The 13,792-nt window shown below is 37.4% G+C and overlaps 1 protein-coding gene across 1 annotated transcript in view; it reads right to left on the reverse strand.

The window, feature by feature from the left end:
• PLA2G4A (phospholipase A2, group IVA (cytosolic, calcium-dependent)) overlaps positions 1-6,455 on the reverse strand; it is a 174,733-nt gene extending 168,278 nt beyond the window's left edge. Inside the window, exon 1 of the mRNA XM_010853064.1 lies at positions 6,341-6,455. The gene's annotated coding sequence lies outside the window, so the exon portion shown is untranslated. The remainder of the gene's footprint in view (positions 1-6,340) is intronic.
• Between the last annotated feature and the right edge of the window lie 7,337 nt (positions 6,456-13,792).

Below are 13,792 nucleotides of genomic sequence, written 5' to 3' on the forward strand. Positions count from 1 at the left end.
TAAATCCAAAGTCAGAGTAACTATTTTGATACAAATGCTTTAAGCTAACCACCAATATTAATGAGGCCAAAAGAACCATAGGCTCTGCAGGTTGTACTCAGAATATTCTAAAAAATGCTCTATTACTAAATAAAAGCAAAACCTTTGGTAGAATTCGTGTTTTTTGTACAATTCATAATATGTCTATTTTGTATTTTGGGGTTAAACTTCACATACCTTATTTTCTTAAAGTAGCATATATCTCTATACAATGCTAAATAGTTACAAAGTAAGAAATTCTAAATTATATAATACTTCTTGAGACTTTCCTGGCAGTCCAGTGGTTAAGCCTCTGTGCTTTCAATGCAAGGGGTGCAAGTTCAATCTCTAGTCAGGAAAATAAGATCCCACATGCCCTGCAGTGCCTCAGGCAAAAAAAAATTAATTAATTAATTGGGGGGGAAAAAAAGGAAAAAAAATTTTAATTAAAAAGGAGCTAATTCAACAAATAAATAAATCATATACTACTTCTTCAATCATTCTTAAATGTTTATGCAACTTCCTCTATTATGTCAATCAGTAATCTTATAATCCCATGATAAGAACAGAATAGTTAATAGGGGAACTGTTGGCATGTGTACTTTCTAGTTCTTCCCCCTATAATTTTTCTGACGTTAACACAAACAGGAAGAGGTTGACAGTCTTAAATAACATGCATCAAAACTGGAAATATAAACCAATCAATTAGTCAATTGAAGCATACAAAATACATCAAAATAAAAATCCTAAGACTTGGATACTAAATAAGCTAGAGCAAGTCCCCAACATATGAACTAGTTCTAGTCCAAGAGCGTATTCGTAAGTCCAACAGAGGTAGCCTAGGTACCCAGTTAACACAAGCGACTATATAGTGCTGTACTGTGAGGGTTTATAGTAATACTTGTCACACAAATAATATATACATAAAAAACCAACACAAAAGATAAAGAAAACATTTTAAATCTTACAGTACAGTACTTTGAAATGTACAGTAGTATGGTATAACAGCTGGCATACAGGGGATGCAACATATGTTCACATCTTTGAAAGTTTACAACTTGAAGGTTTGTATATAAGGGACTTACGGTATTTAACTGTCCACTCACACCTCTTTCACATTTGTAAAATGTGAATATCTGCTCTGCTAACTTACATGGTTATTGTGTGAACAAAGTTCTTAAGTAATCTCTTTATAAACCACAAAACGCTATGCAAACAAAAGGTATTATTGTCCCTCTGATATTTTGTTTCAAACTAGGTAATCAGAAAACAGACTGTAAATTAAATAAAATGAAAAACAAAACTCAGTGTTATAAAAATGAGTTTTTCATATTATGGAAGACTGAAATCACACATATTATGGATATTTGTTTTCTAACTCAAAACGAACTATTACCTAAAATGCATAAACTTCGCTGCAGACTTCAGAAGTCAAGCAAATGAGGAAGATTAAGGAAAAGGGTGCAGTTGATTTACAAGTGCACTCTCCTCCCTATAAAAAGGGAAAGCAAGGGAAATGAGTGCAACGTGGTCCCAGTCCTTCATCTTTGACTCAGTGGTTATTAAACTCTGACAGGGATCACTTACAGACGATTGCTGAGTTTCACTAAAGCTATTTCAACTCATTCAATAAGCAATCAAACTGGTGGTGCAGCTTCATAAATCGGCTTATGGAGAGCACTGAATTATTTAAGCTTATTTTATATTTGTATGATGGAGAAATAAATTATATTTTCAAAGAATGGTCTAAGGGTGGACCAGGAATCGAAGAGAATCCCCCAAAAAGTGAGAATCACACACTGGCAAGGGTAGCAAAATTTGGGCGCATCTCTTTTTCTCAGGTGTGTGGCAGCACCAAAAGACAGCAACAAAATCGGCTCTGTTGTACTGGTTTTTTTGGAAAGAACTCCAGAACCAACTCTTTGGTTCTCCCAACTGTCACTGCCCTAGTGGCCAAGGAGCAGAAGATCAATAGCTAAAGCTTAAATTCATTGTCTCTAAGTTGGTTCTTGACAAACACGGACACCATTTTCTTACAAAGCCTTTAGAAAGAGTCATCTGTAACCCTTAGTCCTGTCTCCATCTTCTCTGCATTAAGCAAGCCTGGACGTTCCTAAAGCTGTGGGAGATTCTACAAAAGTTTTGGCCCTCTTCTCGGAAACCTCTTCTACTTCCCTGATTTTGTAGAAAATGACAGTCTATGAGAATAAAAATAACTTGCTTTCATTTTTCTATGCATCTCACCCACTTTTTACGAAAAGTTATCAGGAAACAATATGAACAATCCTCTAAACTTGAAAAAAGCAATGTTTACAGAATTTCTATTTCCATTTCAAAATTTGGCCCTTAATGTTAAGACCCCTAACACTCTTCAAAATTATTGAGGACCTGAAAGGGCCTTTTGTTATATAAGTTATATCCATTGATATTTACCATATTAGAAATTAAAATTGAAAAAAAGATTTAAAAATCACATTAAAAGAGGCAATTCATAAACACAGAGACAGAAGAGGCTGTCATGAAAACTGTTCAACCTTATTTCTGAAAGAAATGGAAATTTAAACAAGATACCATTTTCATATAACAATTGTCTCAGTTTTTTGATTTGCTGTTATTTGTTCTGTTTGTATATTAACATCATGTTGGCTTAGGGAAATTATACTCTTATTCTATTTATACATGGATACAATATTTATCAACAGAAAATTGGCAAAAATAATAACTAGCACTCCACAATATTTTGCTGAATATTTTTTAAATCCTCTAGATACTCAATAAATATTATTATTAACCTTTTAGAGTTGACAAAAGAACATTTTGATAAAGCATTTGACTTAAGGATCTCACCTGTACTTAGGAGAACTTTTAATAGAACTTGAAAAATACATTTTAAAAATCTATCCAGGACTTCCCTGGTGGCACAGGACATAAGAATCCACCTACCAACACAGGGGAGACTGGTTTGATCCCTGTCCAGAAGATTCCACATGCCACAGAGCAACTAAGCCGGTGCGCCATGACTGCTGAAGCCCCAGTGCAGCAACTACCGAGCCCTCATGCTCCAGAGCCTGTGCTCCACAAGAGAAGCCACGCCAACGAGAAGCCCAACCGCTGCAACGAAGAGTAGCCCCTGCTCGCTGCAACTGGAGAAAGCTGGCACACAGCAATGAACACCCAGCACAACCGAAAATAAATAAATAAATAAATTTTTAAAAATCTATCCAAATGAAATAAACAAACATTTGTATTGAGAGGTCCTAAGTGAATCACTATTAATAACAGCAGAAAATTTTCATCCATGTAAAGATCTAGCAATTTATAATCAGCCAATACAGAATTTCCACTGACAAAAAATTAGATCTTAGAACCATACTCTCTGGCTCAGGGCTAGATTGCCATTGCTTGCATAGTGCCTGACACATGGGAGGGCTCAGTAATATTTGTTTATTATATGAATGAATAGTAAAGAAAAACCAAAGACTATAAAAATGTCTTGAGAGAAAATTTCATGATTGAGGAGGAGCATGTTACAAAACAGCATGAACAGCGCATTAAATTAATTAAACGTGGAGGTCATTAGACTCAGGTGACCCTGATCCCACCACAACCTGCATCAGCAAACCAAAATTTAAGCCAGTAAATGCCTCAAAGTTACAAAATCAAAAACTAAGGACAATCATTCAGAAACAGCCAACTAAACTTTAAGCTTTAGTCAATATATTCCTTACTTTGTTTCTGCTTTACCTCTATAAAATCTCTCCCCCATATAGTGTCAGTGAAGCACTCCTAACCACTTCGAGTTGGGCACTGCCTCATGCCAATCACTTTTTCCTCAAATAAACTCAAAAAATTTTAATATGCCTCAGTTTATCTTTTAACAAGTGCGATCACAATTTTGTGAAATCTACATATGGATGAATGTATTATAGAAAAATGTCTAGAAATATGAAGAGATGTATATAGTTGAATTCCTTGTGTCTATGCTGATGCATGCTAGTTACTCAATAAATATTTCTGATTGAATAAATGACATTTTAAAAGTAGTTACCCCTTAGGGGGACTATATGTACAGTTTTCCTTTTCCTCTTTGCAATTTCTATATTTGACAAGATTTAACCAGTAAGCGTGAATTATCTTTGTAATAAATAAGAATATGATAAAACATAATTATGCTGGGAAATGTCATTAGGAATTTTGGAGCAAAAGTAGCAAATATAGACATCCTACAATCTAATAAAAAAAAATAACATGTATCTCACTTCCCTATTATGTTTTACTGATTGCATTTGGCAATAAGAAATATCAGATGTTACAGAAAAATGGCAAGCTTAAGATTGTACAGCTACTATTGGGGTGGAGTCTAGAATGTAGGTCATTTGATTTCCAGGCAAGTAGTTTTTCTATTACACCAATTATTTAGAGTTCTGAAACACTAACTGAATAAATGCAATATTCACTATAAGGCAGTTCTTATAAGTGAAATAATTTGCTAATTATTTTATACTGTCAGAAAACTCCAAAATTCTAAGAAATACTATGTTTTCACATGACATGAATCATTTGGAGAATCTGAAATTCCTAAAGGTGTTTAAAAATTTGTGCATTTTAGAGGAACATATGTCATTATTCAGGGAAGGGGTCTATAGCTTTCATAAGATTTGTAAAAGGGTCTGTGAAAATAAAAAAGAAGTTGAAAATGACTAAAGCTTAACTCTGCAACCAAGAGGAAGAAAAAAACTAATGGTAAATAAAAGGCATAAGAGAGGAAAAGGAACCATAGCTAATTCTGAATTCCTCTTTTTTATTCCTGGAACATATTTTTTTAATATGCAAACAATTTGGTTTTTATGACTTTGCTTTCTAAGCAGACACTAGGAATGATACTGATGGGTTAAAAACACAGGCAAATTACCTCTGTGGGATGAGCTTTATCAGGTACTGTTAGCAAGAAGCTGATAAATGTAAAATGTAAAAAAAAAAAAAAGAAAGAAATTAACATTGCAAGTCACTTTCAAGATATTTTTCATTCATGTTTAATTGAGAAAAGGAAAATTATTAAATAGATTTCTTAGTTTCTTGTCCCATGAAATGTGCTTCCCCTACAGGAAGTTTGTGAAGCAGTTTTGAGCAAATGCAGATTAAACACTTCTCTGTGCATTTCACAATTATTGCTTAAATGAAAATTTAACTCTTCCTTTGCACAATGAAAGAACCAAATACCTGTTGTTTAATCCCAATATTCAACTTGATCGGCAAGGTTTAGAGATATCTGGAATATAATTTTAAAACTCTTAAGCAAGATTTGTTTCATTACTCTTCCCTGCAAACATCTCTTAGGCCACAGTTTCAAATTTGTGCAACAAACAGAAATAAAACAAAACAGAAATTCCCTTTGAATCCAAAAGGTTATACATGCAAATATCATAGCTTGAAATTGACATACACCCAAATGGTCAGCCTCCAGCGTGCTCCACCTCCCTTAGATGAATACGTGCTTACGTCATCAACCAACCTGAAGACCATTTCTTGTTTTACTTTTTGAGGTCATTTCTAAGACTAAAATGAGTACAATATAGGAGACTTAAATAAGTTAAACCACTATCATTTCAAATCCAAGTGGCTTTTTTATTCTTTTTTTAAGGAATGCTTTCAATACGAAATTACTAAAATAGTTTCACACTCAAAACTTAACTTTCTTATTTGAGCAAATCTTTTCCACATCTAGTTCCAAGCTCTGCCCTCTTGGCATGTCCAATAACTTAGAAGGACGAATCAGAAGGCCAGTCATTGTACAATCAGTTTGTCAATGTTGTCTGTCTTTTCGCACAACACTGCTACACATTAAATACCCAGGTACGCTTTGCATAAGTAACCGAAATGACCGTTTATCAATTAAACCTTAAATGAATCGATAAATTCCTTCACTAAAGATCCTCAGGACTGTCAAACAGCAGGTTGCTTGAGTATGGGTATTGGCCACCACCTCACGTGGAGCTCTAGCTAGAGTCACCTCGCCGCGGTTCTGAACGTTAGCTTTCTTTCCGGGCTGTAAAAGAAGGAAACGCCTTATCTCGGACTCCACAGTGCATCTAGCCCCCGGAAAGCAAACTGGCATTTGTTAGAAGGAAATTAAGGTCCCCCGATCTGTGTCTCATTGCAAAAGGCAGAGGACATGCAGACTTTCGAGAGAGCGATGACTCCTGGTCTTCCCTCCGTCCCTCCTTCCTTCCAAGCAAGGTAGAAACTAAAAGTTAGCGAGAATGGGAGAGAGACCTGGAGCTAGCGGGGGTGGGGGTGGGGGAAGAGTAAATAGATTGCTTACAGTTCCCAGAGTTACAGTGAGATCCTTCGGGCTCCTTTACGCCTCTAGTTTTCTGTCGGGATCCTTTCTTAGCCCGGGACCACAGAGAAGTTCAAGTCTTATCCTTGGTAGGAGGGGCTAAAATGTGGGCTGGTTTCCTTTCGTCTTTGCAGATGCGTTAAGGTGGAATTAAAGAGGAAGGGAGGGAAAGCGCTGTTCTTGGAGGAGCTAACATCTTAAATGTCAATGTTTACTGTTTAGAACTAGGAGGCTGAAGTCAGACATCATGCACAAGTAAAATGTAAGTTAACCAGTTCTAAATGTCATGGATGCTGTGTATGTGTGTGTATGTTTGAATATACTTCTTGTCCTTAAGTAGCTACTGCTTCCTCCTTTTTTTTCTAAACAAGAACTCAATTGAAAAGATGAATATCAGGATGGGGAACACATGTATACCTGTGGCGGATTCATTTTGATATTTGGCAAAACTAATACAATTATGTAAAGTTTAAAAATAAAATTAGAAAAAAAAAAAAGAAAAGATGAATAACCCAGAGCATTTTTTTTTTCCTCTTTACAAAGGCAAAGTTTATAACGAACCTAAAATATAGGCTACACATTTTGGAGATGAACTATTAAACCACTTAAAAAATGAAATCCATTTAAATATTTCCTCCCCAAACACCAAAGGCCAGTTAATAACCACGTGCTTGTAAATTTAAGATTAAAGACATACCAAAGAATGTAATACATATGTTGAGATTTAGGGGGAAAAAAATCAAATCAGGTTAAATCAAAAATATGCAAAGTAAATTCAAATACCTGATGTCACTGTAACAAAGGTATATAGATTAAATTTATCCATATTCCGTAAGAATCCATTAGTGTCTTTAAAGACTGACCTATTCATTTAGTATATCTTGCTTTTCAAACACAGGATCTTCTAATTTGGTCTTTTTTTAATTTATTTTTAATTGGAGGATAATTGCTTTACAGTGCTGTGTTGGTTTCTGCCGTACAACAGTGTGAATCAGCCATAAGTACACATATGTCCCCTCCCTCTTGAAACTTGCTCCCACCGGCTACTGCATCCCACCCCTGGAGGTTGTCACAGAATACCACGTTGAGCTCCTTCTGTTATACAGCAATTTGCTGTTAGCTATCTATTTTACATATGGTAGTATATATGTTGGAGAAGGCAATGGCACCCCACTCCAGTACTGTTGCCTGGAAAATCCCATGGACAGAGGAGCCTGGTGCTGCAGTCCATGGGGTCGCACAGAGTCGGACACGACTGAGCGACTTCACTTTCACTTTTCACTTTCATGCATTGGAGAAGGAAATGGCAACCCACTCCAGTGTTCTTGCCTGGAGAATCCCAGGGATGGGGGAGCCTGGTGGGCTGCCGTCTATGGGGTCGCACAGAGTCGGACACAACTGACGCGACTTAGCAGTATATATGCTTCAGGGCTATTCTCTCAGTTTATCGCACCTTGTCCTTCCCCACTGTGTCCATAAGCTTGTTCTCTATGTCTGTGTCTCTACTGCTTCCCCGCAGACAGGTTCATCAGCACCATTTCTCTAGATTCCATATAGGCGTTAGTGTATGAATTTTGTTTTTCTCTTTCTGACTTACTTCACTCTGTATAACAAGCTCTAGGTTTTATCTTTCATACTGAGCACACTCTTTTAAAACATTTTCAAAGACTATAACTTCCACAGATGCCATCATTAAATTTTCTGGAAAATTATTTGCTTTCTGTAGCCCAAGATCCAACTTTTTTGTCTTGATTTTCTCCCATAAATTCAAACTGCTATATCATCAATCTCTCCTTCCTAAAAAAAAAAAAAAGGTCTGTGGTGTCTCTAAAAGTCAAGATTTTTTTCTTTCCAAAGAAGATTCTGAATTTCTGAAGGTTAAGTATGCTAAGTAGAGGAACAGAGAGCACACTACTATTTTTTTTTTTTTACCTTTTTCCCAAGGTAACAAAAAAGAGTATGTTTTGCATGGCAGACATCCTAAGACTCATTTTTTTTTAATTTTATTTTATTTTTAAACTTTACAATATTGTATTAGTTTTGCCAAATATCGAAATGAATCCGCCACAGGTATACATTTGTTCCCCATCCTGAACCCTCCTCCCTCCTCCCTCCCCATACCATCCCTCTGGGTCGTCCCAGTGCACTAGCCCCAAGCATCCAGTATCGTGCATCGAACCTGGACTGGCGACTCGTTTCATACATGATATTATACATGCTTCAATGCCATTCTCCCAAATCTTCCCACCCTCTGCCTCTCCAACAGAGTCCATAAGACTGTTCTATACATCAGTGTCTCTTTTGCTGTCTCGTACACAGGGTTATTGTTACCATCTTTCTAAATTCCATATATATGCGTTAGTATACTGTATTGGTGTTTTTTCTTCCTAAGACTCTTGTGAAGAAAGACTCCTTTGAAAAACAGCTTCACCATGCTCAAATCAGTTTGATAATAAAAAATTGTACCTCAGTATTTGGAGGGGATAACAGTGTGTAACCTGTTAAAGATAAAAGTTTTGATTCTGTTGTTCAGTCTCTTAGTCATGTCCGACTCTTTGCAACCCACGGACTCCAGCGCACCAGGCTTCCCTGTCCTTCACCATCTCCCGGGGTTTGCTCAAACTCATGTCCACTAAGTCGATGATGCCATCCAACCATCCTGTCTTCTGTCATCCCCTTCTCGTCCTGCCTTCAATCTTTCCCAGCATCAGGGTCTTTTCTAATGAGTCAGCTCTTCGCATCAAGTGGCCGAAGTATTAGAGCTTCAGCATCAGTCCTTCCAAAGAATATTCAGGACTGATTTCCTTTAGGAGGGACTGTTTTGATCTCCTTGCAGTCCAAGGGACTCTCAAGAATCTTCTCCAACACCACAGTTTGAAAGCATCAATTCTTTGGCACTCAGCCTTCTTTATGGTCCAATTCTCACATCCATACATCTTTAAAAGCATTTTATCAAAAAAAGTTTTGATTAAATGCTTTTAAAGAGAATTCCAGGGTATGTTATGATTAGGGTTAAAACATATGGGGAGGACTTCCTTGGTGGTCCAGTGGTTGAAATGCCATGCTTCCACTGCAGAGGGCATGGTTTTGATCCCTTGTTGGGGAGCTTCCACATACTACACAGTACGGCAAAAGAAGCAAACAAAATGTGTGGGCAAATGAAGCGACTGACAAAGAATTAATCTCAAAAATAAACAAGCAGCTCATGCAGCTCAATTCCAGAAAAATAAACGACCCAATCAAAAAATGGGCCAAAGAACTAAACAGACATTTCTCCAAAGAAGACATACAGATGACTAACAAACACATGAAAAGATGCTCAACATTACTCATTATCAGAGAAATGCAAATCAAAACCACAATGAGGTACCATCTCACGCCAGTCAGAATGGCTGCTATCAAAAAGTCTACAAACAATAAATGCTGGAGAGGGTGTGGAGAAAAGGGAACCCTCTTACACTGTTGGTGGGAATGCAAACTAGTACAGCCACTATGGAGAACAGTGTGATGTATGTGTTGATGTATGGCAAAACCAATACAATATTGTAAAGTAAAAAATGATAATAATAATAAAAATTTTTTAAAAAGAACAGTGTGGAGATTCCTTAAAAAACTGGAAATAGAACCGCCATATGACCCAGCAATCCCACTGCTGGGCATATACACCAAGGAAACCAGAATTGAAAGAGACACATGTACCCCAATGTTCATCGCAGCACTGTTTACAATAGCTAGGACATGGAAGCAACCTAGATGTCCAGTGGCAGACGAATGAATAAGAAAGCTGTGGTACATATACACAATGGAATATTACTCAGCTATTAAAAAGAATGCATTTGAATCAGTTCTAATGAGGTAGATGAAACTGGAGCCTATTATACAAAGTGAAGTAAGCCAGAAAGAAAAATACCAATACAGTATATTAACATATATGTATGGAATTTAGAAAGATGGTAATGATGACCCTATATGCGAGACAGCAAAAGAGACACAGATGTAAAGAACAGACTTTTGGACTCTGTGGGAGAAGGCATGGGTGGGATGATGTGAGAGAATAGCATTGAAACATGTATATTACCATATGTGAAATAGATCGCCAGTCCAGGTCTGATGCATGAGACAGGGTGCTCAGGGCCGGTGCACTGGGATGACCCTGAGGGATGGGATGGGGAGGGAAGTGGGAGGGGGTTTCAGGATGGGGAACAGATGTACACCCATGGCTGATTCATGTCAAAGGGCAAAAACCACTATAATATTGTAAAGTAATTAACCTCCAATTAAAGTACATAAATTAATTTTTTTAAATGTATGGGCAGATGTTTGCCTCTTTCCACCCTTACTAAATCAGGCTGACTTAACTCCATCCTTATAGTGAATAATCTACGGCAGGTATGTCTCTTCCTCTCTGGAATGCATGTCGGATCACCTCGAATTGCCCACATTCTATTCAGTTTGGCTCCCTACCTATGATCTCATTGTTTGCATGGACTCCTTGATGAATGATGCCTATTCAAATTGGCTGTCCTTGCTTTGTCCTAGTTCCTCCAAAAATGTTTCCAACATTAGCCTACTAGTTCCAAGAATCTCCACCTTAGGTAATACAGTCCCTGCTTTCATAGCCTGTCTCAATATATAGGATGAATTAGGTGTGAAGACTGTTATTCATCCTATGTGCTGGGCCTGCCCATCAAGAAGATTTGTTAGAAGGAATACAGGTGGGCCCATCTGAAACTGAGCAATATTGTATGTAGCAGCCTCTTTAAGTCCAATCCCACCTTATGCATTATTACTAGTCTTTAAGTTTCAGATCCTTTACCATTAGTTATGAAAATTTTGAAAAATTTAGACAGAAGATAATAAGGTAATTTAGTCACTAGATAAGTAAGCAAAAAGAACAGCCTAAGAACTTGCTGAATTAACTACAAGAAAGTAGTTATCAAAATCCATGGCTTAAAAGCAGAAAAGAAGACTGATGTTTCATGACTGATTTTTCTTCCTATATGTGCAGTCGCTTTCTATTCTCTTTTTCACGACTTCTACTTCACCTTTCCTATATTCTAAGCACATGAAAATGATCAGTCTCCCATGACCTTGGACTTGAGGAATAAGGTACTATTTGATAGTTTAATCCGTACATCCAGTGAAAATTATTGCCAACACGGGCTGCTTTTAGAGAGACCTGAGTAGAGGACTCTAATACAGATTGCAGATAGAACAAAGAAGGTTCTAAATGGTCACCAGTGAACCAATTTACTTATAATAATATGTCCCTCTCGTATACTGCTTCACTTGGGTGTTCTAGTCCATGATGCAACAATAGTGATAGTAAAACAATTAATTGGTATTGTCACTGTTTGTGAATATAATTAATGAGTCATTCCTCTCTTTATGCATTAACAAAATCAAGTTAATAAGACACCCCAATCAAAGAAAATGGAAGTAATTCTCACTTGTGAATTTTTTTGTCATCCAGCTAATTAACTCTCATCTTTCATTCAGACTGCCACAGAAATTAATCTCCTAGCACAACTTTCTCTACTAAAATAATCCTACTTATTCTGTCAGGCTTACCTCAATTATACCTTGTCTGAAAACTTTCTCTACCCACTCGCCTTTCCAGCAGAATTATTCTTTCAATTTCAAGATGAACACTTATTAAAGCACTGATAAATTTGTATCACACTTGGCTGTCCAAGAAAAAATATTTTATGCTCCACGATGGTAAGAAACAAACCTTAATTTTAGAAAACCCTTTTTCCACACAAAGTCTATAACATATTAGGAGCTCAAAGGATGTTTGTTGAATTTGTTATTGGTGATATTAGGTTCAAAGACGTCTTAAACCTAACACCCAATTAGCACCCTACTTGTCACTGCCGTTTGCATCATTATTAAAGAAGAAAATGTTAATTTTTTTAATGCCTCTACACAGTTGTTGTTGTTTAGTTGCTAAGTCATGTCTGATTCTTTGTGACCCCACAGACTGTAACTGACCAGGCTCCTCTGTTCATGGGACTTTCCAGGCAAGAGTACTAGAGTGGGTTGCCATTTCCTTCTCCAGGGGATCTTCCTGATCCAGGGATCAAACCTGTGTCTCCTATACTGGCAGGCATTGGCAGGCAGATTCTTTACCACTGATCCACCAGGGAAGCCCTGTGTCCCCCACCCCACCCCCCGCACACACACACACTAATAAAATTCCTGGAAATATGAAGATAATCAGAGAGAAGGGTGAAATGAACCCTAATTAAAATATATTTACAATTAATTTAAAAATTAGATATCATGGGAGTTCTCTGGTTGCCTAGTGGTTAGAATTCTGAGCTTTCACCACCATGGTCTGGGTTTAGTTACTGGTCAGGGAACCGAGACTTTGCATGGTGCAGCCAAAATAAATCAGTATTTTAAAAAATACATAAAAATTAAATGTCATGATGAAAGCACAGATCTAGGGAAAGTATATTTATGAACAATAAGAACTCTATTTTAATAGCTAAATACCTACTAGGGGTTATCATCTCAGAGAAGGCGATGGCACCCACTCCAGTACCCTTGCCTGGAAAATCCCAAGGACGGAGGAGCCTGGTAGGCTGCAGTCCATGGGGTCGCTAAGAATCAGACACGACTGAGCGACTTCACTTTCACTTTTCACTTTCATGCATTGGAGAAGGAAATGGCAACCCACTCCAGTGTTCTTGCCTGGAGAATCCCAGGGACGGAGGAGCCTGGTGGGCTGCCATCTATGGGGTCGCACAGAGTCGGACATGACTGAAGTGACTTAGCAGCAGGGATTATCATCTATACTTTCAATGTACATTTACTGTACCCATGTTTGCATCAATATTTTGACCTAAAAAATGGAAGTGATATTTTTCTCTCAATTACTATTTTTTTAATTGAACATGTTAGAGAGATTATTACTACTTTATGAAACTTTTTCCTCCTCAATGGTTTTTTTTAAAATATATTCAGAGGACTATACCAAATAATAGTATAGCATTACCAACACAATAGACATGAGTTTGAGTAAACTCTGGGAGATGGGGGAGGACAGGGAAGCTTGACAGGCTACAGTCCATGTGGTTGCAGAGTCAGGCGCGACTCAACAACTGAATGACAACAACAGCAATCCCAGATAAAGCAGCAGTCGTATCGCTGTTGCTCCGTGTCTAGAGCCAATGCTGGGCCACGTACTTTATCACTACATTTGCAGTATCATTAACCACTGTATTGAATTAGGCATTATTGTCCTTATTTAGAGCCCTAAGCACACACAATCAGTAGTGAAGCCAGGATTTCAATCTAAGTCTGCAAAAGAGACACTGATGTATAGAACAGTCTTATGGACTCTGTGGGAGAGGGAGAGGGTGGGAAGATTTGGGAAAATGGCATTGAAACATGTAAAATATCATGTAAGAAATGAGTTGCCAGTCC

This window comes from Bison bison, unplaced genomic scaffold (genome assembly GCF_000754665.1).
Source record: "Bison bison bison isolate TAMUID 2011002044 unplaced genomic scaffold, Bison_UMD1.0 scf7180017864322, whole genome shotgun sequence".
Lineage (NCBI taxonomy): Eukaryota > Metazoa > Chordata > Mammalia > Artiodactyla > Bovidae > Bison > Bison bison.